The sequence below is a fragment of the Peromyscus leucopus genome, chromosome 10, assembly GCF_004664715.2.
Source record: "Peromyscus leucopus breed LL Stock chromosome 10, UCI_PerLeu_2.1, whole genome shotgun sequence".
Classification (NCBI taxonomy): Eukaryota; Metazoa; Chordata; class Mammalia; order Rodentia; family Cricetidae; genus Peromyscus; species Peromyscus leucopus.
In genome coordinates, this window is record NC_051071.1 from 91,909,380 (window position 1) to 91,936,462 (window position 27,083).

The 27,083-nt window shown below is 45.2% G+C and overlaps 1 protein-coding gene across 1 annotated transcript in view; it reads right to left on the reverse strand.

The window, feature by feature from the left end:
• The window catches only part of Tgfbr3 (transforming growth factor beta receptor 3), a 187,128-nt gene that overhangs the window by 138,125 nt on the left and 21,920 nt on the right, over positions 1 to 27,083 (reverse strand). The gene's annotated exons all lie outside the window — the stretch shown is intronic.

Here is a 27,083-nt window from a genome sequence, read left to right on the forward strand (position 1 = left end):
CGCGTCACTGACTTACAGTCAGGCTGGTTAAACATAAAAGCGACCATCCTCAGTGGTAGCTGGAGAGAGTCCCTGGGAAACGAGAATACTCCAGCAGTTGTCCTCAGACCACCTGTTTCTCAATAGTTCTGATTTTCTGCTCCAAACCTTTCTAAAAACTGCTATTAACAAAGCAGCTGATTGAAATTGACTGCTACTTCCTTCCCCGATGGAAGGCCCCAAAGGATGAACAAGAGCCACAAAGGACCCCCAGCTACCCTCCCCTCCTAGGCTTCTGTGTGTGTTTCTGGCCCCGACAGATGTTTGCGGAATGATCAGGGACACTGGAGACAGAATCTGTGTGTAGAGAGTAGAGCAAAGCCTCGACTCTCCCAGGTTCACATTTTCGGCCATTCCTATTTACAACAACATCATCATCAAAAAGTTGAAAACCAGCCTGTCTGGGTAAGGATGCTGTCACTCCCTGCTCACTAAATGAATTTATTCAGTCTCTCTGACCCACATTCAGAGACAAGGTAGCTATGGTCAGCGCAGGCTTCCCTCCAACTAACTTGTTATTAACATGCCTACTGGCTGACTGGTCCCAGAGAGACCAGTTTGCTGCACTGTCCAGAACGGCATCCCGATGCTCTTGAGAACCAGCCTAGGGACCCTGACCGCACCAGGCAGGTCACCTGGAATGAGCCAGCAGTTACAGGACAACCTGGGAAATTCCGCTGAACACCCCCCGACCCCCACCCCATATACAGTTCCTTGGTGTGAAACACTGGGTTCAAGGCAGCAAGATGGCTCATCCAACAAAGCATCTGCTCCGCAAATGTGGGGCCCTGAGGTCGGATTTCCAGAATCCAAGTGAGAAACCAGGTATGGTGGAGCGTGCTTGCAGCCCCGTCGATGGTCAGAGGGAGGCAGAGACTGGGGACCTGCTGGCCAGCCGGCCTGATTGAGTTGGTGAAGTCAGTGAGAAACCCTGCCTCAGCCAAAAGGACAAAGGGACTGAGGCTGAACACCCAGGCTATCCTCTGACACCCACAAGCATGTGTACACACATGGACTAGCATACCCACACACATGAATGTGAATGCATATGCACACACATACACACGAAGACTAAATCATTAGATTCACCAGCACCAACAACTCACCCCACATGATGAATTCTCAAATATAACCAATGGACCTCCCTACCCCTCCGTCAGTATTTTGGCCTTATTAGCAAGCAGATAGAAAGAGAATTTGTCATATGGGCTATCGGAGCCAAATTCACTGCAATGGTGGGAATCAGCAGGTCACCTGAGGTTATGATTCAGCTGAAATCCATGGTTAAAGGAAGACTAAGGCTGATTTGGTTTGGTTTATCAACAGGAGATCTCACAAGGAACTCTCAGGAGCAAACAATAGCAACTGCCTCAGGAACTGTACTGGCCTCAAGGGCTAGATACCTTCCAAGATAATACTGCTGTCCCTCAACAGCTGACCAAGCCCCAGGGGTCACAGCACTTCAAGGAATGAGGAGCTGAGGAGGCAAAGGTAGACCTGAACTGTTCTAAGAGGGAACTCTGGTTTAAGCCAGCTCCCAGCACTGTCATTACAGCTGATGGCATACCCCACCCCCAGGCTCTCTCTTTTCTCCCTCAACTCCTTGACGAGGGCAGGATGAGCCGTTGAGGGACCTCAAGATGCCATGGGTGTAGTGAACACACATGGTAAGCAGGACAGCCAAGGCTGTCCTTCCTCTGGTTCATAATCCCGACATGTGTCCTGCTGACAAAACACCAATGCCAGCCTTCTCTGCCACCCCAGCATCTTCTCTTCCATGAGGTCTTCTGGGCCACGGCCCAAGTAGACTCACAGAGATGAGACACAGTATGGGGACATGAACTCTATTGTGGAGACCCACAGACGCTATCTAGTGAGAAATTACTCAGAATCAGAGAATCTGAGCTTGCTTTACCCAGCAGGGCTGCATAATGAGATGATTTTGCCATGGGCGTGTTTACCAGGTATTTGGAAGGATCTACACTTGGCTGTACAGTGTGCTTTGATCTTGCAAGCGGGAGGTCTTTCGCCTCTTCCTTGGCATATTATAAAAAGCACTTTTGGATAAAGTTCTGGGCACAGCTGGGTATTGATCCAGCGCCCTCCCGAAACTATCCTGTGTCTCTGTCTTTCTTATCGTCTCTTTCTACCTAATATTTCCTCATTCCTCTCTCCTCCACCCAAGAGTCCTTCAAAAAGTGGGAGCAGGTCGGAGCTGGACTCCCCAGACTCCCACACGCTATAGTATGGCATCAGAAGACCCAGGTGAAGACACATGAGTGCTGAGAGGCCCCAGCCATGGAATTATGAAACCTGAGGACACAGAAGCACTCAGAATACAGGTCAAAAGAAGTGTGGTGCTTCATTGTATGCTCAACAACGTCAGCAGCTCACCATTTCTAAAGGGGAAGTCAAACGGCCAAGGGTGCTTTGGACACAAAAGACCACCGTTCATTGTAAAAGAAAGACCTCAAAGAGGATATGCTTCAAAGCCAGCAGTTCCTGACAGGTTTGGATGGTGCAGATTCAAATGCAGCCCCCCAGTTTGCCTAAAGACACAGCCTAGGTGCAGGAGAGGTGGCTCAGAAGTCATTAGGAGCACTCACTGCTCTTCCAGAAGACCCGAGTCCAGTTCAGTTCCATCATCCATGACAGATGGCTCACAACCACCTGTAACTCTAGCTCTAGAAAACCTGATGCCCCCCAAGCGCACGCGCACACACACACACACACACACACACACACACACACACACAAACACACACACACACACACACACACACAAATAAAATAAATCTTTTTTAAAAGGACATAACAGAAACGAAGATTTCAAAACTTGGATCTCTAGTCTAAATACCGCTCGACACTATTGGAATCTGAACTCACAGCTGAGAAGCCAGGCTGGTGCACCACCACCACTGCCCTGGACCGCAGTCTTAGCCTCTGCCTTTCTCTGACATAACCGAGATAAGCTTACCCTGCAAAGGCCTGTCCAGCAAAGAGTGATACTGTCGTTTGGGGGCCTGGTACATGCCCCCAAGGGCAGATTACTTCCAGGCTACTTTTGTTTGGTTTGTCTGTGTTTTGGTTTAGCCCTGGCAATCTGGCAGGCAGTCAGTTTCCAAGGGGAGCCCTATCCATGGTGTGGATGCCCCAGGCTTGAAGTCCTTGTTCATTTTTGTAAACAGAGCCCAGTTGCCACAGCGACTGGTGGTGTGCGCAGCTGCTTAATAGCAGAGGTCACCCAGAACGTTCCTTGGGCCCTTAAGGTCTGTTCTTATGCATCTGTGGTCAGCAGGAGCTACGGTCACACCAACTAATACTTCATCCAGGAGTGTGGGCCCCGGGGACGGCAGAGCCAGCTGCTACATACAGACAGGATTCTGTCCCACCTGCAGATCTTGGCCTGGAGGCTCAGGAAGAGTAAAGGGCATAGGAAGAGTGGAGACTTCCTGTCGGGGCTTTAGCAGTCCCCAGGGCAGTGAGATGGAGCCGAGGAGAGAAGGATCTTAGAGAAGAGAAACTGGATCTGGGCCAGAGACACTTGTATATTGCAAAGTTCAAAAGAAACCAGACCAATGGCTACCTGTGGTGCCTGTTAGTATAGCCCAAAGCACATGCTGGCCTCCAGGCTGACTCAGTGGTTCTTCTCAGCTCTTCTCAGCCCACACCCTAAACTTCTCCATTGCATGAACAGCATCCCCCCACCCCCAACCAGGCTTCTCATTCCTGTTTAATTCTGCCATCTTGTCTAGGGCTCTTTTGGTCGCCTCTCTTAGTCAGCTCTTCTCTTCCCCTCTCTCTCCTCTCACGGCCCAGTTCACTCTGCTGACCACATTCAGTGTACCACTTTGTCTCTGCTCTAGACTCTTCAATATGCCTCTGGCTGGACTCTCCCTCATATCTACAATAAAAACCTTCCCCTCAACCACACCTTGGAGCGGTCACATCCTCACCTTATACATGCATGGTATATGCTCACTGTGGCCTTTGCCCTCTGGGCGAGGCAGAACCTGTTCTCCCGCCCCACAGGGGGAAGCTCATCCTTCCTTCCATCTCACAGGAAAAAACTGGACTGGAGTCCTAAGGCTTCTGCAGGATAGAAACCATTATTACTGTTTCCACCTCCCTAAGGCAACACCGTCCAAAGGCTTGGAGATCTGCTAGGCCTGTGATACACACTGAGTAGATGATGAGCACAAGCCATGTGGGAACCACCAACACCTGTCCGTGTGTGCTGGGAATATCTACCCGCAAAAATCAGGAATAGTTTGCCTTCTACTTGGAGAGCGCAGCTTCTGTCCTCCGGGTACAAGCTTGACAACAAAAACTACTATAAAAAGTCACTCAGGGCCCGGAGACGGCTCAGTGGGTGAGGGATCTTCATAAGGACTAGGATCTGGGTCCGCTGCACCCACATAAGTGCCAGGTGGGTGTGGCAGCCAACTGGTAATCCAAGCACTCCAAAGTACAAGACAGGAGATCCCTGAAACAAGGTGGCTAGCTAGACTACCCCAACCAGAAAGCTCTGGGCTCACTCGAGAGACCCTGCCTTAATATATAAGGTGGAGAGCAATAGAGGACCACCCACAATCCAGCTCAGGCCTCTATATGCATGCACATTCATAAATATGCATAGACACACATACAACAAACAAACAAAAAAAATGAGACTACTTATAAGTCAAGTCCCTTCCTTTGGGCAAAATCAAATCACCCTGACTGGAGCCACAGAAGTTACAGGACATATGTGAACACAAATCCCACTTGGCGGTCTTTCAGACCCATCTTCAAATGAAACTTTCAGACCAATCTTCAACTGAAAAACAGATGCAATAATCCGTCTTTGGAAGCTGAGTGTGTGGCTCACACCTGTAATCCCAGCACTTGGGAGGCTGAAACATGAAGATCACCTGGAGTTCAAGGTCAGCCTAGAATATGTAGTGAGTTGGAGGCTAGCCTAGACTACAGAGAGTAAGACTGTCTCAAAGGAAAAGAAATCAGCCTGGTACCATATTCAGATACATAGTCATTTAAAAGACAAGTGGAAATAACACCTGCCATTCTCAAAAACATATATTTCTGTCTTTACCAAAAGAACCAATCAGATTATTTATTAAAAGGTTGAAATCCCCTAATTTATTCTAGTAATCCATGAACCTGTAAACATGGGCCAAACCTACTTTGCAAACAGAGCTAAATGTTCAAATCCTGGAATTCTTGTCATTCTTGCCCTTATATTTTTTATTACAAGCCAAACAAAAACCAAATAGTTAAGATTGTTCTTAGGCAAGTAACTTCAACCTTCAAAGACTCCCTGTTAACCTCTGTTCACATAATGCGTTTCCTTTCCCTACTGAACATCAAAATATGTCACAATTAATTACCTCTGTTTAAAGTCCTATTAAACATAATGGCCAATTTATTTTAACAGGGAAAGGGGGGTGCGGACTCTGGACAGGGGCTGGTGCATGGCGTGTTCAAATACACTTCACTCCCTTCAGGGACAAAATGACAAGACAATATGCATGGAGCTTCATTAGCACATGCAGTGTTAAAAACAACCCAGAGTTGGAGTAGGTGTTTGGAACAGAAGCTGGAGAACTTACCTGGGATTTTATACTTCCACTATTGAACACATTTAAAACATTTATTCACCACCAAAAACAAAAAATCCACAACAGAATTAGAGCTAGCAAAACAATTAGCTTTACATCCTTTTTTATAACTCACGTCCATTATCTATATTTAGTCCTTCCTCATCCCTGACACTCAGTCTTCTGTTCTCTTTTCTATACATTCTACTGAACCCACATGTACATTTGTATATTTATATATATATAAACGGCTATGTTCTGAATATGAGGGAGAACATTCAGTTGTATTCTTTCTGAGAATATATAATCTTGCTTAATATTTTATATTCTAAGTCTATCCATTTTCCTACAGATTTTATGATTTCATTTCCTTTAGCTGAATAGTATCCCATTTTAAATATATTCCAAATTTTCATTATCCATTCATCTGTTTATGGGCAACTAAGTTGATTCTAATTCTTTGCCAAAGTGAACAGTTATATATAGTCTTTGGGTCTAGTTAGTTTTAGTGTATGTGGTTTTTTCTTTTGCAACATTCTTATAATAAAGTGCGAAATTAAAAAGTTAAATAAGCATACAACATATATGCTTTTTTCTATCTATGTTGTCTAGTTTTTGTTCTGTTTTGCCTATGAATGATGTAAGTCTAATAAAGAAAGAAAGCGTAGTTTTTTCTAAGACCCCACCCTAACAAAAGAACTTCAACAGCTAGAGTTCTAAGTGCAAGAATAGCTTAGAAAATTCAAAGGGCGAATGATAGAGCACTTGCAAAAAGCTCTGGATTAAATCCTTAGTATGCCCCCCCTCAAAAAAATAAAGACAATTCAAAGTTAGTCTGGAGTGGTGGTGCACACCTATGATCCCAATGCTTTGGGAGTGGAGACTGGAGGATCAAGAGTTCAAGATCAGCCTCAGCTACATGGATGAGAGGAAGGGAAGCAGGGAGAGAGAGGGGACTGAAAGAAAGTAGGTGGATTCCGTCATTTCATTTTCTACTTCGTGAATTTAAACTTCAAAGCCTTCTTTCCTAGTTAACAGGGCACTAATGCCACGCTCCATAAGAAAGAGCACATGGAAACACAGTGTCCCTCCATAGCAGAGAACTTTGCAAGTACTGAGGTCTCCTTTGATGAACCAAGACAGATTACCCATAGTCCTTTGAGTCTGCATAAGGACACTGTACTTTCCAACATTCCTTCATCTATTTTCCACCTACAGTCTTTTCAAAAACGTCCAAATTGACGACAGCAATACTGTCATCTATCATGTCACTGTATCAGGCTCTCTTCTAAGCCCTTTACACAGTCACCTGGTTGTTCCTCACTACCACCCCGAGATACACAATCAGTGTCCTGTTTTTCACAGGTTAAAAAAAAGTGAAAGCTGAATTATATAACTCACTAAAAAGTTACCAAGCTACCGAGTAAAATGGTTAAACCAAGGCAGGCTGCAGGGCAAGTGTGAAATCTGGCATATACGGCAAGCTGCCTTCCAGCTTCCAAGATCAAAGGGTGTTTCTCCCCGAGAAAACAATCCAGTTAGTCCCTGGGCTGTGCTAGTGAGCACTGACCCACACGTCTGTCCTCTCTGTATAGAGAGTGCAGCCATTGGCATGGTAGACAGTCACAAACACCTACGGAAAAGGGACCCACGTTTCCCCAATTATCTGCTCAGGTTCTCAGCGCCTGCCACTTTAATTTTACATATATTTTCTACAGTGCCCGGTAGTCTTTGCAAATTACATAAGAAAATATCTAAAGCCCCCAGAAAATGGAACTCCTTGGACATGAAATGATGGAATTTCCACTACATGTTTCTTCTACATTGTAATGTTTGGATGGCACCTTACGATTCATGTTTCTTGTTTCATTAGTTGGAAAAGTCAAGATGGGCTCCTGTAAGGCTCGGTCCCCACATAGTGGTAGTTTTTAGGGAAGTTCTAGACACTTGAGAAGGAGCCTTAGCTAGAAGGCTAAGGGAATGAGTCCTTGGGGATGTCTTAGCCTAGCTCATTGGTTGTGTCCTTCGTTGACCGAAGGACCTCTTCCTATACACACCTCTGAAGCCACGAGTCAAGATATCCCTTTCCTCCCAAACTTGTCCTTCCAGGTTTTGGTGACAGTGACCACCACCCTGACCAGTTCACCCCTCAACCTGGGAAAGGACGGCCATTCAGGGGGTGTTTTGTGAGAGAGGTGTCGGGAAACCGGAATACTGACCATGTCCGTCTAGCTCAGTCTTAGAGGTTCAGGGGAAAAGTTCTTATGCTCAAGCTACAAACTTGAGACTTAGTTAGAAAGCAAAATCTTTTGAGCCATCTAAATTATGACAAAATGTAGTCACTTTTAGACAGTATCTAACTGTCCAGAAGCCATTTGCTCACCATCAACATTGAGAGGGCTTTTCATTAAATAAGTTCCATGCAGCTTTGCAGGGCAGATCGAGGGCTAGGAGTGGAGGTAGATCACAGGACACCATAAGAGAGAATCTCATGAGCCAGGAGGTTTTGTTTTTGTTTTTTGTTTTTAATTCAAGCAAAGGCTGAGGATTCCCATCAGCTGGGTATTGGGTAATTTGTACCAATTCAGACTGAACTGGACATGATGAAGACATTTTAAAGGGATAATTTGCTTGAGGATAATGCTGATAATGAGATAAAAATTCTTGTATCAGAGCTGAGGATCAGTGGGTAAAATGAAAATGCTTGCCGTGAAAACATGGGGGCCTAAGATCGGTTCCTGGTGCACACTTGTAATTCCAGTTCTTCGGGAGGCAGGGAGGCAGGGACGCAGGGCTTCCTCTGGGTCGACTGAGCAGACAGCTCTGCTCCCAGTGAGTGACCCCCATCTCCAGAAAACAACAAGAACAAAGAGGTGGACAGCTCATGAGAAAAGACACAAAGTTAACTTCATGTGCATGTGCACAGCCACTGAGACATTCTAATGTCATGAAAACATAAGCCACAAGTTAACTGGCAGTGATTGATAAAACCACACCAATACTGACCAGGGCACAGCTCAGCAGAATATGGTCAGTGGCAGGCAGGGTTTTGTGCATAAAAGCACAATGTGTTATTAGTTCTTCAAAACAACACAGTGAGGCAGATACTGGGCACCCCCATTTTATTGACCAGAACTGAACGAGGTCACAAGGCCATTTCAAGGCAGAGCTGGGGTGTGCATCCAGGCATCTGGCTCTGAGTCAGTTCACCAAAGCATCATGCTCAATTAATTTCTTGTTAGGGGTGAGGAGGATTTTCCTTTTAGATTGGGTCACATAAATATCCTAAAACATAAAATAAAACTTGCAGTCTATTGAATAAAGTTCTTTTGATATAAGAGCATCACACATTTCTAATCTCTGTGCAGTATGTATTGAACTTACTTAACTAATCTGCTGCCTTGGACCAGTGCTCAGAAAGTTAGTTCAGCGCCAAGATCAGAGGTCCAAGTAATAGCTTAGACATCAAAAGAATCTGGTGCAAGGGCTGGAGAGATAGCTCAGCTTTAAAGACACTGGCTGCTCTTCTAAAGAAACCCAGGTTCAGTTCCCAGCACCCATGTGGCTGCTCACGACCATCTGTAATTCTAGTCTCTAGGGATCTGACATGATCTTCTGGCCTCCTTGGGCACCAGGCACACACATGGTGCAAAGACATGCGTGCCAGCAAAACACTCATACACATAAAAATAAATAAGTGAAAATAAAAATAACTAGACTCAAAATCAGTGGCAATGTTTTCCCATGACAGTATAACAAACACAATGTATCAGATACTAATGTTTCTGGTAAGGATGAGATGATGGCTCAGATGGGTAAATGTAACAGTGCTGGCCTCCAACGATGACAGTTTCCACACAAAATCTACCACATGGAACACAGGATCCTGTTTAACACCTGACTTAGATGGACACCTAATAAAATACTACACTATTGCCTTCTCTCTTCCTCGGGTCACCTCATTTTAAAAGACGGAGGCACTATGGTTGAGCATGTAGCTCAGTGGTTGAGTCCTTGCCTAGAATGTGTGAAACCCCACGTGCCATCCCCAGCCTCGGTTCCTACCCCCAAAAAAGTTAATTCTGAGGTTTGGGGTTCTTATATAACATGAGAGAAAGAAAGAGAGATCAAAGGAGGAGATTGTTGAGAAGAGTCTCAGAGGGAACCAGGGGAATGAGAAGGAATATGGGATGAAAGTGTCCCAGACTTAATAATACTGTATGAAACAGTCAAAGAATAATACAGAACAAAATAAAATAAAATAGTTCCAAGGTATGAGATTATCCATTAATTTAATTTTTAAAGTATTAGACTCTGTGGCCCAGCTATTGTTGTTTTTTTTTTTGTTGTTGTTGTTGTTGTTTTTGTTTTGTTTTGTTTTTTTAAATCTCTATCTACAAATATCAATGCTGCCTAAACTAATGGTCAGGTTTTTAAAGAACAAAAATAACTAACTTTATAACGATTATAAACAGTCATAAATACCTACCTCCTATACACCTGCTTCAATATAGACATCCCAGGCAACTGGTTAACCCTGCATTAGCAGGTCACAGAATATGGCCGGGATAGATCTCAAAAAGCCAATTAATTAACAAAATAATTTATGAAAAACAACTATTCACACGAGATAACTTTACATATAACATCAGAGCAGAAAAATTATAGGAAATTGGGTACTTTTAAATCTGTAATATCTATTAACTGTAAGAAATACTCAGCAATAATTTTAAGTCTCTTGTTCATTGTAGAAAAACCTTATCAACATTAAAACTTCTACTTTTTAAGGGAAGTATCAAAGAAATCAATTACAGGTCCCAAACTCAGAACAAGGCCCTTGAATCCCCGTCTCATTAAATCTTGTTACAGACCACCCCCTTCATCTCTAGCCTTGCATATACCACATAGAGAGAGTGCACATTACCCATAATGCTCAGGCTGATAAGATGGCGTCCTGAAGCCATGGTTATTTGGAACCACAGAGCTTGGAGTTGAAGAAATCTCACTAGTTGAAAGGATCAATTGTAGCTGGAGTTTTCTCCAGTCCTCCCCAGTACCACAGACCCCACAACCACTTATAAAATAATTACTCAGAAACTTATATCAATTAAACTGTTGGGCCATTAGCTCAGGCCTACCGTTGACTAGCTCTTACACTTAACTCAGCCCATTTTTGTTATTAATCTACATATTGTCACATGTTCCGTGGCTTTACCTGTTGCCTTTACATGTTGCGCCCTGGACAGCAGGCTGGTGTCTCTCCCAGACTTTCACCTCCCAACCTCTCTTCTCTGTTTGTCCCGCCTATCCTAGACTTCCTGCCTGACTATAGGCCAATCAGTGTTTTATTTATCAATTAATCATAGCAACATATATTCACAACATACAGGACATCCCACAGACAATCCCCCTTGTCTGCCAGTTGAGTAAACTCACAGAGGCTGAGTGACTTCTTCCAGGGCCAGGGCTCCTTAGTAGAGTCCTTCTTTAAACCTTTGTTTGGGCCAAAAGAAGTTTCTCTGGGCTTTCTCCTCTGTATTATCAGAAAGCAGCAATCAACATGCTGTGGCTTAGAATCCTCTTGTGCTTTAAAGTTATTGAGGACTAGTTGGGCACAGTGTCATATATGGGTAATCCCAGATCCTCAGGAGGCTTAGGCAGGAGGATCCCTTGAGCCCAATAGTTTGAGGCCAGATGGGGAAACTGAGGACTCCAAAGAGACTGTATTTCTTTGAATCATATATGTATGTACTCACACATACGCATATATTTACCACAATAGAAACTAAAACTGAGACGTATTTAAGTACTTATTGAGTCGTTCAGAGCCAACCTCAGACACAGTGCATCCCAACATAAACAGCATCTTGCATGAAACACAGTTTCTAAAGCAGCTCAACTCAGAGAGTAGAATTACACTGTTCTACATTTTTGCAAATCTCTTTAATGTCCGGCTTAATAAAAGACAGCTGGGTTTCAGACCTACTTCTGCATTCAATTTGTTATGATGCATTACTGTGGCTGAAAGACAGGAAGAAATGTGGCCTCACACAGACACAGTTGTCCCTAGGTATCCTCAGGAGACTCGTCCCAGGGACCCCCACTGCCACTGCCACCAGGCATGCTCAAGTCCCTTATGCGAGATGGCACAGCCTGTACACATCCCCTCCAGGTACTCTACATCACCTCTAGACTACTTATAAGGCCTAACACAGTGTGCATATTGTGCAGTTCTCCTATTAAATTATTTGGGTAACAATGATGAGAGGTTTGGTACAGATGCAATGTGTTTAACGTACTTCCAATCTGTGCTTGGTTAAACCTTTAGCTATAAGTCCTGCAGAAGCAGAGTGCCAGCGGTCTAAGCAATTGGAAGCTGCAAATCCTGACAGTCTTTCCATGTCATTGTGCCTATGTCCTCTTCCACATTGTATCTCAGATCAACAAGCAGTCATTTGTAAGGCTTCTTGCAACACTGCCTCTGAGTCACGTAATGAGCTTTTCATACTCCAATACATTAAAATCCATTGCATTCTTCCAAAATCCTGAATCATTTTAAAGTGAAAAATAGTAACTTTATGAATAAGCCGAGGATTCTGGCATATGCCGCTCTAACCAAGTGACCGAGATTAACATCACCAAGGAATAAGTACCCTCAACAACATCCACTCGAGCTGATGCCCAGAAAGGGGCACAGGAGCTCCGTGGCATCGTTCCCAGTCCAGCACTATTCCAGCATGGCCGTGAGACAGCAACAGACAAACCCAAACTGAAGTGCGGCAGCCAGTACTTTACTAAAGGATCAAAATCGTTAAAGGAACGAAGACCAGTCACAGACTAGAGGGATCCAAGGAAACGGGAAACCAAAGGCAAGACGAAAACCTGCGTGGATCCTGGAACCAACAAAGGATATTTGGATAAACAAATAAATACTAGTAAAGTCCAAATAAACGGAGTACTTTTAGAACATTAATGTAATAATATCATAGTTTTTTTAAGTATAGTTTTTTTAGTATAGTTTCGACCGCCGTTCTGTGGTTATGTTATCATAAGGCAAACCCAGGTGAAGAACACAGAAGACTTCCATGTTACCTATGTAACCCTTTTGCTAGATCTAAAATTATCTAAAAATATAAAGGTTTTAAGAATCAACTGCTCTGCCCTGTACTCTAAATATGAAGGATGTTTTAATTCATGTATCAGGCACTGATTTGGAAAACAATAGTCTGATGAGTTTTACAGGATTTCCAGTTAAGACATCTCATTGTTCTGTGTCTTTAAAGTCATGTGATCACAGCATCTCCATTAATCCTGTCAGAAAGTAGTTAACTACCATGACACTGTCACGGCCATGGTGATAGACACAACTTCTCCAAATTGTGAATTCTGGTTGAATAAGATCTTATCATTGGCAACAAATATTGCCAGCAGTTTTCCTTCCAATAAAAGGCTCACTTTGTACTTAGTCAAAACTGTCTGTAAAGTCTGGTGGACCTGTTTGTCCAGAGTCCCTTCATTTTTCTTCAGGGAAATGGTGGTCCATGAAAGACGGACCAGTTCAACGTATAACTCAAACAGCTACGCAGCAGCTCTTCCTGAGAACGCCACTGCCCACTAACATGAATTTGGAGGTTTCTATAGCTTCATTTTCAACATAAATGAAATTGGAAATTATTTATGCAAATGTGTGTTAGTAAGGTGGTGCCCTGATTCCTCTGAGACGGCAGCAGCTTTATTTAACTCTTTTAATGCTATCAAACCCTTAAAGGTTAGCCTGGTTTGAGGGAGCTTAACCTCACTAGAAAACTATGTTGACCTCACAGACCCTCTGGAAAAGTCTCACACTCATGATCATACTTGTTTGAACAACTAGTTTGCAAAATTCATCTACCTGTCAAAGCCAGTCTCGACCAGAGGGTAGAGAAGTTTAACTGTCTAACTTTCTCATTCTAATGATAAAAATACCCTAATAAAAGCAATTTAAGAAAGAGGCTTAAATCTAACGGCTTAAAGTTCAAGGAGAGGCAGTCCGTCCTGGTGGCGGGAGCAGGAAGGAGGATGGCTGGCTTCATCCACTCCAGGAAGAGAGCGAAAAGGAAACAGGGCTGGGCTGAGAACCCCAAGACCCCCCCCCCCCAGTGACTCATCCCCTCAGCAGCCTCCACTTCTCAGTGCCACACAAACGCCACAGGCGGCACCAAGAGCTGGGACCATTTCACATTCAAACCACAACAATTACTTCCTTTAATAAACGTGTAACAATCTAACAGTCGTTGTTCACCTGGATAAAGTCTTTAAACACTCACACTCAGAAGGTAAAATCCTTACGAAATCTTTTGAGAACCTTCACTGGGGTGATTATACTCAAGCAAAATTTCACTGAAAATCAGAGAACCTGACAAACACGTAACACTCAATATTTGGATTCTGAGACTGCGCCTAATTCTGACTTTTAGTCCAAAGCAACAAGGATTCTCACTTTAACCACGGCGAAGAGATGATATGATTCTCAGAAGGCCTAGTCCTGAGCCTCGGCTAGACACATATTCCTTATGGTACACAGTGAGTCTGAAGTTCCCACAGCCTACAGCAAAGCCATCCAGACCAACCTCCTTTAGCAACTGGCCTTAGTTACCTGTTCCTGAACGCTCAGGCTCCTTCTAGCCATGGGGAACGTTAATTGCCATCATTATTAATGAAGATGCCTGCCGAGGGTGAAATTACAGCTCTAAGTTATGTCCCTGTCCACACCTGAACACACTGAAGTCTCCAAGATAAACTGTTGATGGCTCAGAGTGTGGCTCAATGGTAGAGCACATGCTTAGTATACATGAGACACTGGAGGGAATTCCTAGCACACACAAAAGAAAAAGAAAAAGACCTTCCAAAACTACAAACGTAGAGCAGATTTTAAAAACTAGAAAAGAATGCAAGGGTGTACCATGTTTATGAACAGCAAAACAAAAATGACAAGCTGCAGACTCCCGGCAATTCCTGTTTTCTCTCTCTCAACCCGGACCCTTCCCCACTTCTGTGTATTTAATGCAAATAACCATGATGATTTTCTAAAACAGCTAAGTTGAAGTCTTTGAAAATGATGAACTAAAACTCAAGCACTAGCCTAGCACCATCGCACAGCTTCTCTGGGATACGCCAGTCGCTGGCATCACTTTCCCAAAGTAAAAGTGTGGTAAAGCTGAAACAGACAACAAAACAGAGCAGGGCCACGGAGCAGAGAGCGCTCGTGGCTTACGTGAGGCCACGGTTAAATCCACACAACACACACCCACGACAAAGTGTCATTTACGTGAGGCCACGGTTAAATCCACACAACACACGCCCACGACAAAGTGTCATTTATGTGAGGCCACGGTTAAATCCACACAACACACACCCACGACAAAGTGTCATTTACGTGAGGTCACGGTTAAATCCACACAACACACGCCCACGACAAAGTGTCATCTACGTGAGGCCACGGCTAAATCCACACACAACACACACCCACGACAAAGTGTCATTTATGTGAGGCCACGGTTAAATCCACACACAACACATGCCCACGACAAAGTGTCATTTACGTGAGGCCACGGGTTAAATCCACACACAACACACACCCACGACAAAGTGTCATTTATGTGAGGCCACGGTTAAATCCACACACAACACACACCCACGACAAAGTGTCATTTATGTGAGGCCACGGGTTAAATCCACACACAACACACACCCACGACAAAGTGTCATTTACGTGAGGCCACGGGTTAAATCCACACACAACACACACCCATGACAAAGTGTCATTTACGTGAGGCCACGGTTAAATCCACACAACACACACCCACGACAAAGTGTCATTTATGTGAGGCCACGGGTTAAATCCACACACAACACATGCCCACGACAAAGTGTCATTTACGTGAGGCCACAGTTAAATCCACACAACACACACCCACGACAAAGTGTCATTTACGTGAGGCCATGGGTTAAATCCACACACAACACACACCCACGACAAAGTGTCATTTACACAAGGCCACGGGTTAAATCCACACACAACACACACCCACGACAAAGTGTCATTTATGTGAGGCCACGGGTTAAATCCACACACAACACACGCCCATGACAAAGTGTCATTTACGTGAGGCCACGGGTTAAATCCACACAACACACACCCACGACAAAGTGTCATTTACGTGAGGCCACGGGTTAAATCCACACACAACACACACCCACGACAAAGTGTCATTAACGTGAGGCCACGGTTAAATCCACACACAACACATGCCCACGACAAAGTGTCATTTATGTGAGGCCACGGGTTAAATCCACACAACACACACCCACGACAAAGTGTCATTTATGTGAGGCCACGGGTTAAATCCACACACAACACACACCCACGACAAAGTGTCATTTATGTGAGGCCACGGGTTAAATCCACACACAACACACGCCCACGACAAAGTGTCATTTATGTAAGGCCATGGGTTAAATCCACACACAACACATGCCCACGACAAAGTGTCATTAATCGATCCAAAAAGAGTCCCTGAACTGGAGAACCTCTTCATGATCCCACACAGCTCTGAGAGCTTCAGTCTCATCAGACTCCACGAAGTGGTCTGGGGGCTCCGGGGGGGGGGGGGGCGGGGCACTTCCCCGTGTTCTCAGGACACTGGGCCTCCAAGTGAGCACCGAGCACATAGCTTCCTCCACCAGCACCCTCTCTGGAGGACTCCTGAAGACACTGTCCAATAGATTCCAGACTGAGCAGTCAACAGATCTTCTTGTGCCTTCCTTGAGTTCAGGAAGATCTGACAATATCATGAAATGGCTCAGCACAGATCTCTGAAAGTTTTCATTAGAATTCTTTTCTTTTGAATCATGTTAATAAAGTGCAGTTTGGTCTGGCGTTTGGAGCCACTTACTCACTTGGCCGCCCAAGCACAGAGGGATGGAGGTCAGTGGGAGTTAGGGCCAGGCCTGGGGCTTGGGATATTTCTGAAGGCTGTTTTCACACTGGGCCACGGCAGCTCTCTTACGCTTGGCTCTTAGATAAGAAGCGAATTCTTCCTGCTTCCCTCTACAGCGCTCCCTCAGAAGCAACAGAAACCGGTGGTCACTGGAAAGGCCTCAGATCCCTCATCTATAAGGGACCTTGGGCACCACTACTGACCTACAAGTCATCTGGTGGAGCTAAGTCTAGGGACTGTGATCTGTAAGGTACACCCCCAAAAGAAAAAGAGGACCCTCCCCTATGCTGCCTACACTGAGCATCCACTGGGACACAGAATTCCAAATTGAGGGGCTTTTCGTTTTTTTTCAAGCTTTATTTTCCTAATGCACTAGGAATTCATATTTTTCATTCTTTCTGCTTACCCCCTTTAAACAGGATTATTAACATGTTAAGTGGTCTCTTGGGGGCAGGTATTTTTGGTAAGACTGCAGGCCAAGGACAGAGCCTCAGGCATGTCCGAAAGTGTCCTAAACCCCAAGCCCCCAAAAGCCAAAACCTGATGCCTTTGAACATTTAATACTCAGGACCTGGACCGATCCAACTGCAGCTCCCTCCCCATTCTCTGAGAGGCTGTTTTGGGAAGTATTTATTTAGTTAATGACTATTTATTTAGTTAGTGAATATTAAGTGATTGTATTTCTCTCACTAAACAAAGCACACACAGGTTCCCAAGGGTGTCCTTTGCACACTCTGGGTCTTTCAGGGACCACAGAAGCTCTGTCACCGTGGAGCCTGGCACAGCAAACTGACAATTCAGGGAAGAAGAAGGCCAAGAGTACTTCTCCACAAAGAACAGCTACGCCCCTCTTGGCCCAACTCCAAGAGGCAATTGAGCCTGGAAGGTCGGGGCTAATCTCTGCCAACCCTCTCCGCAGGCTTTGGGTTTTCCAGCATGTGCTTTGCAAATAATCTAACAATTAATTAGTGCTTTTGAATCTGTCCCCTATCATTAACAGACCACTGCCAGACAGCCTTTGACAGCGTCCTCCAGAGCTAATTAAGCCTGGCAAACACAGGGGCAGGATGGTAGGGCGCCCACCACAGCTACACCGAGACCCAGAGCTGTTCCTGCCAACAACCAAGGTAGGTGCTGGGCTCAGACCCTGCTCTCCAATTATATCACGAACACGCCTGAAATTCAAACAACTCTTCCACCAGAAAGGCTTTTTTTTTCCTGTTAGACATTGTTTCTAGGCCATATCCCCATCCTCTCTCCACACTCACCCCAAAAAAAGTACTTTAAGAGAATAAAAATACTTAAGAGAATAAAAAAATCCCCCTTTTCTCTCCCCCTCTCTTAATTCCCTTCTTCTATTCAAAGAATCCTGCACAATCCAAGATGTCCCCCTCCCATAAGCTCAGTCATGTGGGGAGTTTTTCTAGTCTTTATGACCTAAGCCCACTCCAAAGTCTAGCCTGCTCCATATGCACAGCCAACAAGATAAACACATGTGGGGGGGGGGTGCTAGAAAAATGGGGGGAGCTACCTAGGGGCAAAAAGAGAAAATGCCACAGCATTCCTCTGAACTTCCCTAGTTCAGTCTTGAACACAGAAAGACTGCCTTCTGAGGCTGCAGCAAACTCAGGGTTGTACAGGCCTTTTAATGCCAGGGATGAGGTTTAAGAGAAAAATCAGAAAGGCTCCTCCTTCTCAAAGGCACGCATCTGAATGACAAGAATTACGGAATTGTCACCATTCATTTAAGGAGCACATCACTTCCCAAGGTCCCTCCATGTAATAAGTGACCCTTGTTACCACCGTCGCTTAATACAATTACTACGATTATCGAACAGTATCCCAGAGCATGATCCCCTGAGAGCATGCTCATAGGACTGGGGAGATGGCTCAGGATTAAAAAACTAGCCACAGAAGTATGCATGCCAAAGTTCAGATCCCCAGAAGCCATGCAAATTCCAGCCTCTGAAGGTAGAGGTAGGATTCACAAAACAAGCAGGATAGCAAGACTAGCCTATCAGTGAGCTGTGAATTTGATTGAGAGACCTGCCTCACTAAGCAAAGTGGAAGCATGATCTCAGAGGTGGGCGATTCCTCATATCAACTTTCAGCTTCCACATGCATGCATATGCTCACACATGCAAAACATGCATACAGTCTCACACATACAAAATATGCATACAGTCTCACACATGCAAAACATGCATATATACCCTCACACAAACAAAACATGCATGCACACCATACACATGCAAAACATGCATATACTCATACACATTCAAAACATGCATAAATGCACACACACAAAAAAACATGTTTATATACACACATACTTGCATACACATATGAACATGGAAAAAGAGAAAAATGCCCCTGATCATATTCTTTGGCTCAAACCCTCTAAGGGCTCTACCTCATGGGGTGGGGTATGTGTGTGTAGATGGGTGGATGATGGAAGGATCAATGGGTGGATGGGTGGGAGGTAGGGGTGGACTAGTGGATAGGTGGGTGGATAGGTAGATGGATAGATGGGTGGAAGGATGGACAGATAGATGTGCTTTTGTACAATGGGTTTTGCACATTATATGTCTATAGTCTATTATTGAGCTACAAGCCCAAATCCCAACTTTATTTTTTAATCAGTATTTTTGGGTGGTACTAGGATGAAATCTAGGGCCTAGTGGAATCTAGAGTTCTTTCCAACTGAACTATTCTTCTCTTCCTCCTCCTCCTCCTTTCCTCTTCCTCCTCCTTCTCCTGTTCTAGACAGAGTCTCACAAAGCCAACAATGACTTTGAATTCCCTACAAAGCCAAGGATGACCTTGAACTATCAACGCCCGACCTTGTGAGATCTGGGATTACAGGCATGCATCACCATCAGATTGTTTTATTCAGTACTGGAGATTAAACCAGGGCTTTGTGCGCACTAGGCAAGCACTCACCCCTCCAACTTAGCTTTAAATTGTTCTCCTCTCTTACCAAGTTCTATTCTCTTTGCCTTTGTCCAGTGGAGACTGGACCCACTAAAGAGGCATAATTATTGTTTCTTCTCTATTTCTCCCCACTCCAGACACGGTTCATAAGATCAAGGACTTTTGCCCTTTTTCCTCATTGTATCTCAATGCCTGGAATAGTGTCTTGAATACAGTAAGCACTCAGTAACTGCTGGCTGAATAAAGCAATCGATTAGCAGTTTAAGAAGTTCGACTATGCAGAAAGCATATGGACAAAAGCTCCCACTCCTAAGTTCCCCCCTTTCTGTGCCTTAGAAGCCAGCAAAGTGCCTGAGACTTAGCAGGTTACTCACAATCTCTGGACAAGACCACAGGGTTTATCTAAAATGCAGTGGGTATTTGAAAGTTTAAAGCAAATGCAAAATGATGAATGGTCCCTGCTTCCACTTGCAAAGGCTCAGGGCCAGGTGGGGGCCAAGCAGCATTTGCTTCGCCGCACGGTGTGTGTCAGTGCCAAAGCACCAAGGATCCGTTATCTAACTTCCTATATACACAACTGTGCCGAGCTATAAACTTTCAGCAATTATACAGCTGCCTGGGAACATACAGATAAGTCTGTCCTGTCGAAAATCACTCTTCATAAACCAGATTGCCATTGGTATCCTAAAGTACTTCAAATAATCAGAAATCCAGAGCAGGGTAGCAACGACACAGCCTAGGATACAGATGCAGAAGAGAAAGAATGCATTCTGCTGCCGAATCTGACATCAGACCTTAGACAACCTCACTTGCTGTCCTGTTAACCATCTAGTTACCCAAATGAAACAGCCATTAGTAAACTGTCAAAAACGTGGCAGCAGGCAAGGTACTGGAGGATCAGCTGAGACTCAAATCTTCACCTAAAAGCAAGAGGCACAGAGAGACGCTGGGCATGGTGTAGGCTTTTGAAACCTCAAAGCCTGCCCTGGTGACACACCTTCTCCAACAAAGCCACACCTCCTAATCCTTCCCAAATAGTTCCACCAACTGGGGACCAAGTATCCAAATACATGAGCCTATGGGGCCATTCTCATTGAAACCACCACAGAAACCAAATCAACTCCTGTGTCTCAAGACCTCAGGTTTGGCAAGAGAAGGTACTTCTCAATCTATTTTGAACCTTTAAGACTACAACAATTGATCCTTTTTGTTGCTGTTTTGGGGGAGGGGTATTGATAGTGGTGGTTGGTTAGATGGTTGTCTGGTCCCCATTCTGAAATTTGTGGGCCATTAATGCAAAACCCAGAGAACTTACGGGACAAATGGGCAAAGAAAATAAGGCACATGACACAGTGGAGTCCCTGAGCCTTAAAAAGGAGGAAATCTTCTCAGCCCTACAGCACAGATAAACCCGGAAGTCGTCATGTTAAGCAAAATGAGCAAGACCATACAATCTCACTAATACACAGAATCTAAAATTATCAAATTCACAGAAACAGAGTCAAACGGTGGTTGCCTGAGGCTGAGATGGGGATGGACTGTGGAAAGATTAGTCAAGTGATACAAAATCTCGGGAGGAAACCGTTTGAGAGCAACCAAGTATCATGGTGACTGTAGTCAGTGATAATGTATTGCAAACGTGACCGGCTGAGTAAGGGGCGGAGACTGCGCAGCAGGGGCGGAGACTGCGCAGCAGGGGCGGAGACTGCGCAGCAGGGGCGGGGACTGCGCAGCAGGGGCGGGGACTGCGCAGCAGGGGCGGAGACTGCGCAGCAGGGGCGGAGACTGCGCAGCAGGGGCGGAGACTGCGCAGCAGGGGCGGAGACTGCGCAGCAGGGGCGGAGACTGCGCAGCAGGGGCGGAGACTGCGCAGCAGCGGCCACTGGGGCTCCTGCTGCCCGACCTGATAATCAGAGTTTGATCTCAGGAACTCACCTGGCAGAAGAAAACCAACCCCTGCAAGTTGTCTTCTGGTCACCCTCAACAGTGGCACGTGCGTGTACACACACACAAACACAGCCCACAGTAATTCTTTTTAAACTGCTGAGAGTAAGTTCCAAGTGTTCTTACCACACAAACACAAAAGTGGTCAATATGGGGCCCAGTAAGATGGCTCAGTGGGTAGAGGTGTTTGCTGCCAAGTCTGACCATCATCAAGTTTGATCTCCAGGTCCCACAGGATAGGAGGAGAGACTCAGACCCCACAAGTTGTTCTCTGATCATCACACACCAACCGGGGCACACACACCACACACATAGACATACACAGTAATACATCAATTAAGACAGGTGATTCAAATATTAAATATGCCAACTCACAATGTAAACATATAATATACATATATTAAAATGTCATATTGGGCCTCACAAATACATCAATTGTCAATTAAAAAACAAAATTTAAAAATTGAGTGTCAGTATCTTTGGGACAACATAATAGAAACAATGTAAAGTTTGGGTTTCTTGTTTTTGTTGGGGTTTTTTTGTTTGGTTTGTTTTGGGGACATTGAGGTGTTTCGGTTTTTGGTTTTTGGTTTTTTTTGTGTGTTTTTTTTGTTTTGTTTTTGAGATGGTGTCACATAGTCAAGCCAGCCTTAGCCTTGAACTTGTCATATAGCTGAAGATGACCTTGAACATCCCACCCTCCTGCCTCTACCTCCCAAGGGCAGGGAACTTTGATCACTACTTCTCCACCTCTCTCACTATTAACTTATGAATTTGTTTCTCAGGGTAGCTGCACTTAACTTTCCTCACACTGGTCTTCTCATTTGTAATACGAGTTAAAATACTGGCCATAACAGCAGCAGTGACAATGTTGAATGCCAAGATCATGGGTTTTCTGTAAGGATTAAATGAACAGATCTGTCACCTGCCAAGGAAAGCATCGGGCTGCAGTTAGGGGAGGTGAGATGCTGTGTGTGTGTGTGTGTGTGTGTGTGTGTGTGTGTGTGTGTGTGTGTGTGAGAGAGAGAGAGAGAGAGAGACGGGGTGGGGGGTGGGGGGGTGGGGAGGGGGTGTCTCTGTAACACATGGTGCTCGAGGTTATCTGTGGAAGTGTGTTTGAGTTCTATCTGGACCAAGAATTGAATCATCTCTCTAAATCACTCACTCACTCTAAACCCCAACATTCTCGCTCTAGAAATGAAGAGACTAAGACCTGCCCCAGAGGCTGCTGGGAGGTTCAGATGAAATGGGAGGTAGAGAAAGCATCTTGAAAACGGCAGCTACAATAGGATGTAATTATTAGCTTAGACACTCTCCAAGCTGCCAGCTCAGCCCACTCCAAACTGAGTATTACCCAGCTACACCTCAGCTAGCACCTCAGCCTGTCACCAGGACACAGGACTTCAAAGCTTCCTCAGCAGGGAAGCAGTTTAGATGAAAACCATCTCAGCTTCCTGTGGGCTGCACCTGGAATCCCAGGTGTATCCAAATGGAATGAGAAGAGCCATGTTTGATGGATAAAATGTGTGTGCAGGCTGTGGGCGAACTTCCAACAGGACACACCTGGACACCACATCAAGACAGGAATGAAGAAGCCAGGCATCACCTCCCACCCCCAGTGCTACGGCAGGGGAGTTTCTACAGAACTCACCTCAGCAGCCCTGCTGACCTGGCACACCAGCAAATGCAGCCAGGGCCATGTCTTCTAGCCAAGCTGACTTCCCTGAATTCTTTCTGCATGCCTTTTTCTCATTACTAGGACTCTGGACACATACCCCTGATGGACACTGGCAGACCTCGGACACAGCAGCTACTATTTTTTAGAGATGTGTAGTTTGTCTTTAAAGTGAAAACAAACTTAAGCCTGCAGTGGCAAGCATTAATTTTCAAGCTTCCTGCTTTCTTGATGTGAGATAGATTACAGGATCTCAGAAAAGGGGCCAGTCAACAGCCTACGGTGATTTCCAACCAAAAGGCACTCTGGTTCTTACATGGCACATCTTTCAAGAACAGAGCTCTCCCTCCCATGATGCTATGTAATGCCAAGGAAGAAGAGTGAGGAGGAAAAGGATGGATGAGTTTTGTCACCCCAGTGGGTAGCCTGGGTCATGGCTGCCTACCACCTGCCTGCTTCACCTTCCTCTTCCCCAACGCAAGCAAAGAGGGAAAGACTTCCACAGAAGGGCCTTCCAGACCTGGGGGTCAACATAAAAACCCTGCTGTGCCTTCCTGCTTGCCCCCCCCCCATGAGGTATACATACAAGACAACTTTACCGCCCTCATCCTCCCACTCTCCGGCCCGTCCTGGCAAACCGCTACAAGGTCCTTTGTACGAAATAACAATACTAGCAACCTCAGTCACTTCATTAGCTGTGGTGGCTCATCCCTCCCTTCCAACCAAATGTCACACTGGTGGCTACTCACCTGTCACTTAATCAAGCTAAGAGTTATATGACTATATTCATCCCACACGTGGGCTCTTCTCCTGGGGGACCCCAATAGGGTAGCAATGGCCTACCTTCGACAGCCGAGTCTTAGAAGTCACGGGACTTTGCAGAAGTCATTAACTGAGTCTCAGTTTCTTATTTGTAAGATGATCATGGGGTAAGTTGTCTTAATACACACATACACACACACACACACACACACACACACACACACACACACACACCAGCCTGTAGCCCTACCTGGAAACTGTCTGTATTCTTAGCTGCATGGGAGGGGGTGTGTGTTTAAATCCTTATTAAGCAGGGTGTGCCTCTGACCTCAGAGGACTGAAAAAGAGTGAACCCAAAGTACAGAACAAAATCCAGAGCCTTGTTATGATATTCAAGGTCCCCACAATCCACTCCCTCCTCCTTTCCCAAGAGCCCTATCTCCCATCCCCATAAGGTTTTCCAAGTCTTCTCACCAGAAGAGAGAGACCGTGCCCTGGGTGTCACTGTGCCAATGTTCCCACCTGGCCAGCCCTCTTCCCCTTCCTGATTCAGCGCAGCCTTCAGGACAGAGCAGGAGACAAGAGTCTCCAGGGGCTCTAGCCCACAAAGACCTTCCTGCCCTGGGGGTTCCTCTGGGCATTCCTCACACACTGGTTTTTGTTGTTACTCTTAAGACAGGGTTTTGTGTATCCCAGGCTAACTTAGAACCATGTAGCCAAGGATGACTTAACTCTCAATCACCCTGCCTTCATCTAGGATTGATTACAGATAATGTCTGGCTCTGAATACTCTTGTTATATGACTATATTCAGTCTAACTAGAGTTCAAGCATTTGAGAGAAGCAATAAAGTGTATGTTCCTTTACAAACTGCTGTCTCCTGCTGTGCTTGTACTCAGCAGAGACTGTGAGCAACGTTTCAAAAGGACACAGATGTTTTACAGAATTAATATGCACTAAAAAATGAAGGTATGGGTAGCTCAAGGAGAGCCCATCATCACTCCCTCAAATGCCTTTCAGGTGGGGTATGATGGGGCACACCATTAATCCCAGAACTCAGGAGGCAGAGGCCAGCAGATCTCTTCGAGTTCAAGGCCAGCCTGCTCTACAGAGTGAGTTCTGAGCCAACCAGAGCTACAAAATAAGACTCTGTTTCAAAACAATTAACAAAGAGAAGCCAAAGCAAATGCCCTCAAAGTTCTCATAATACAGCGATGTGCAGGCTGCATCACCAATCCTAAAGTAATCGATGGCTGACTCTTGCAAACTGTGGGCCCTAAGGAGATGCCCCAACCCCCTATCGTTCTGTTCTCTTATCTATAAATCAGGGATGATCAAAGCACCCACATTTCTTAGGGTTGCTCTGGAGATGAAATTACACTGTGTAGGAAGCACTAGGGTGGGCCCAGCATACAGTAATTACTCCATAAATTTTCATTATTTTGATCTTCTTGGAGTTCAACTCAGCCAGAATACCCCAAAAAGCACTTTGTGAAGTAAACTGAGTCTATGTGGAGAGCTAGGAAAAGGGCTGGGACGTGGCCCAGTCAGTGGAGTACTTGCTAGCACATAGGAGTCCCTGGGTTCCTCCCCAGCACCTTATAAACTGGTCATGGAGACACATGTCAGTATTTCCAGCACTCTAAAGGCAGAAGAAGGACGTCATAAGTTCAAGGCCATCCTCAGCTACCACCAAACTTGAGGTCCGTCTGGGCTATTTGAGGGTGGAGAAGGGAGCCCCCATGTGTCAGCATAGGTGAGACCTAGTTCTCCTCCATTCATTTGGCCCCATCTGGTTGTACAAAATGACACCATTAACAAACTTCTACACTTCAAAAGCCCCCTTAGGGGTCAGGGCTCAGGCAGCAAAATGCTCATCTTCCAAGTTTGATGACCAGAGTTCAAGCCCCAGAACTCCAAGTTCAAATTCCACAAAACTCACGTTTTAAAAAGCCGAGTGTGGTGGCACACACCTGTAAGCCACCAGTGTCAAGAAGGATCAGATGAGTGGCCCGGGCTTACGTGGCTAGCCATCTAGCCTAGTTGGTGAGTTCTGGGCCAGTGAGAGGCCTGTCTCAGGAAAAAGTGCACAGAGCCTGAGAAGTGACTCCTGAAGCTGCACTCTGACCTACACACACACACACACACACACACACACACACACACACACACACACACACACACACCAGGAAAACAAAAGGGGTGTCTATAAGAGCTGTGGCTCTACTGTCTTTTCTACCTCGGCAGGGCTTTGGATATATCTGGACTATGTGCTTCTCCTCCCCGCGGGCTTGGCCAGACCGATTCCCTATGAAAACTGTCGAGGCTGCACACGCATCACACTCCCCACTTTTCTGGAAAACAACACTCATGTTTTCTGTCTGGCGCGTGTCCTCCACCAGTCCCCCAGCCACAGTTCCACACCTCATCACAGCAAGTGTGCTTTATCTCCCCGTCATGATCCACCTTAACGTTAAGATCCATTTTTGCTGGGCCTGCCGGTATACACCTTGACTCCTGATTGTGCTACATAGAGAGACCCTGTCTCAAAGAAACAAGAGAAAGAGAAAGAAAAAAACAAAAAAGAAAGAAAGAAGGGAAAGATACTTTTTAATGCGCACACTGAAAGGCAAATAACTCTCCCATAATGACACAAAATGAAACTGCTGACAGAGAGTCACACTAACAGAATGGACAGTTCAGGTTCATACACAGGCATTTAAAAAAAAGAAAAAAAACCAACCCAAACTAACAACCCTCTTTCAAAATGTTTGCGATGGTGGGGGAGGGGGCATTCTGATCCCCAGTCGTACACGTCAATTTATGCCAACTGGCCTTCCCACAGTCTGTCTGCAAACAGCCCCCGTCTGTCTGCAAAGCCTCTGTGATCAGATGCTATCTTCCATCCACCACACGAGACGTAAAATGTAACATGTGGATCCTCCATCCCCCAGCTACACAACTCTGTGTAGATGAACTGTGTCTCCATCTCTTAATTTATCTCCTACAAAATGTCACAAATAATTACACCTCAGAGTTTTGATTACATGAGCTTATTAAATTAAAACGTTCTTACTCATTTTTATATACTCCAATCATTTAGCCCAGAGGCTGGCTGTAGGACATATTTAAGTCGGCGCTGTTCTTGTTGAGA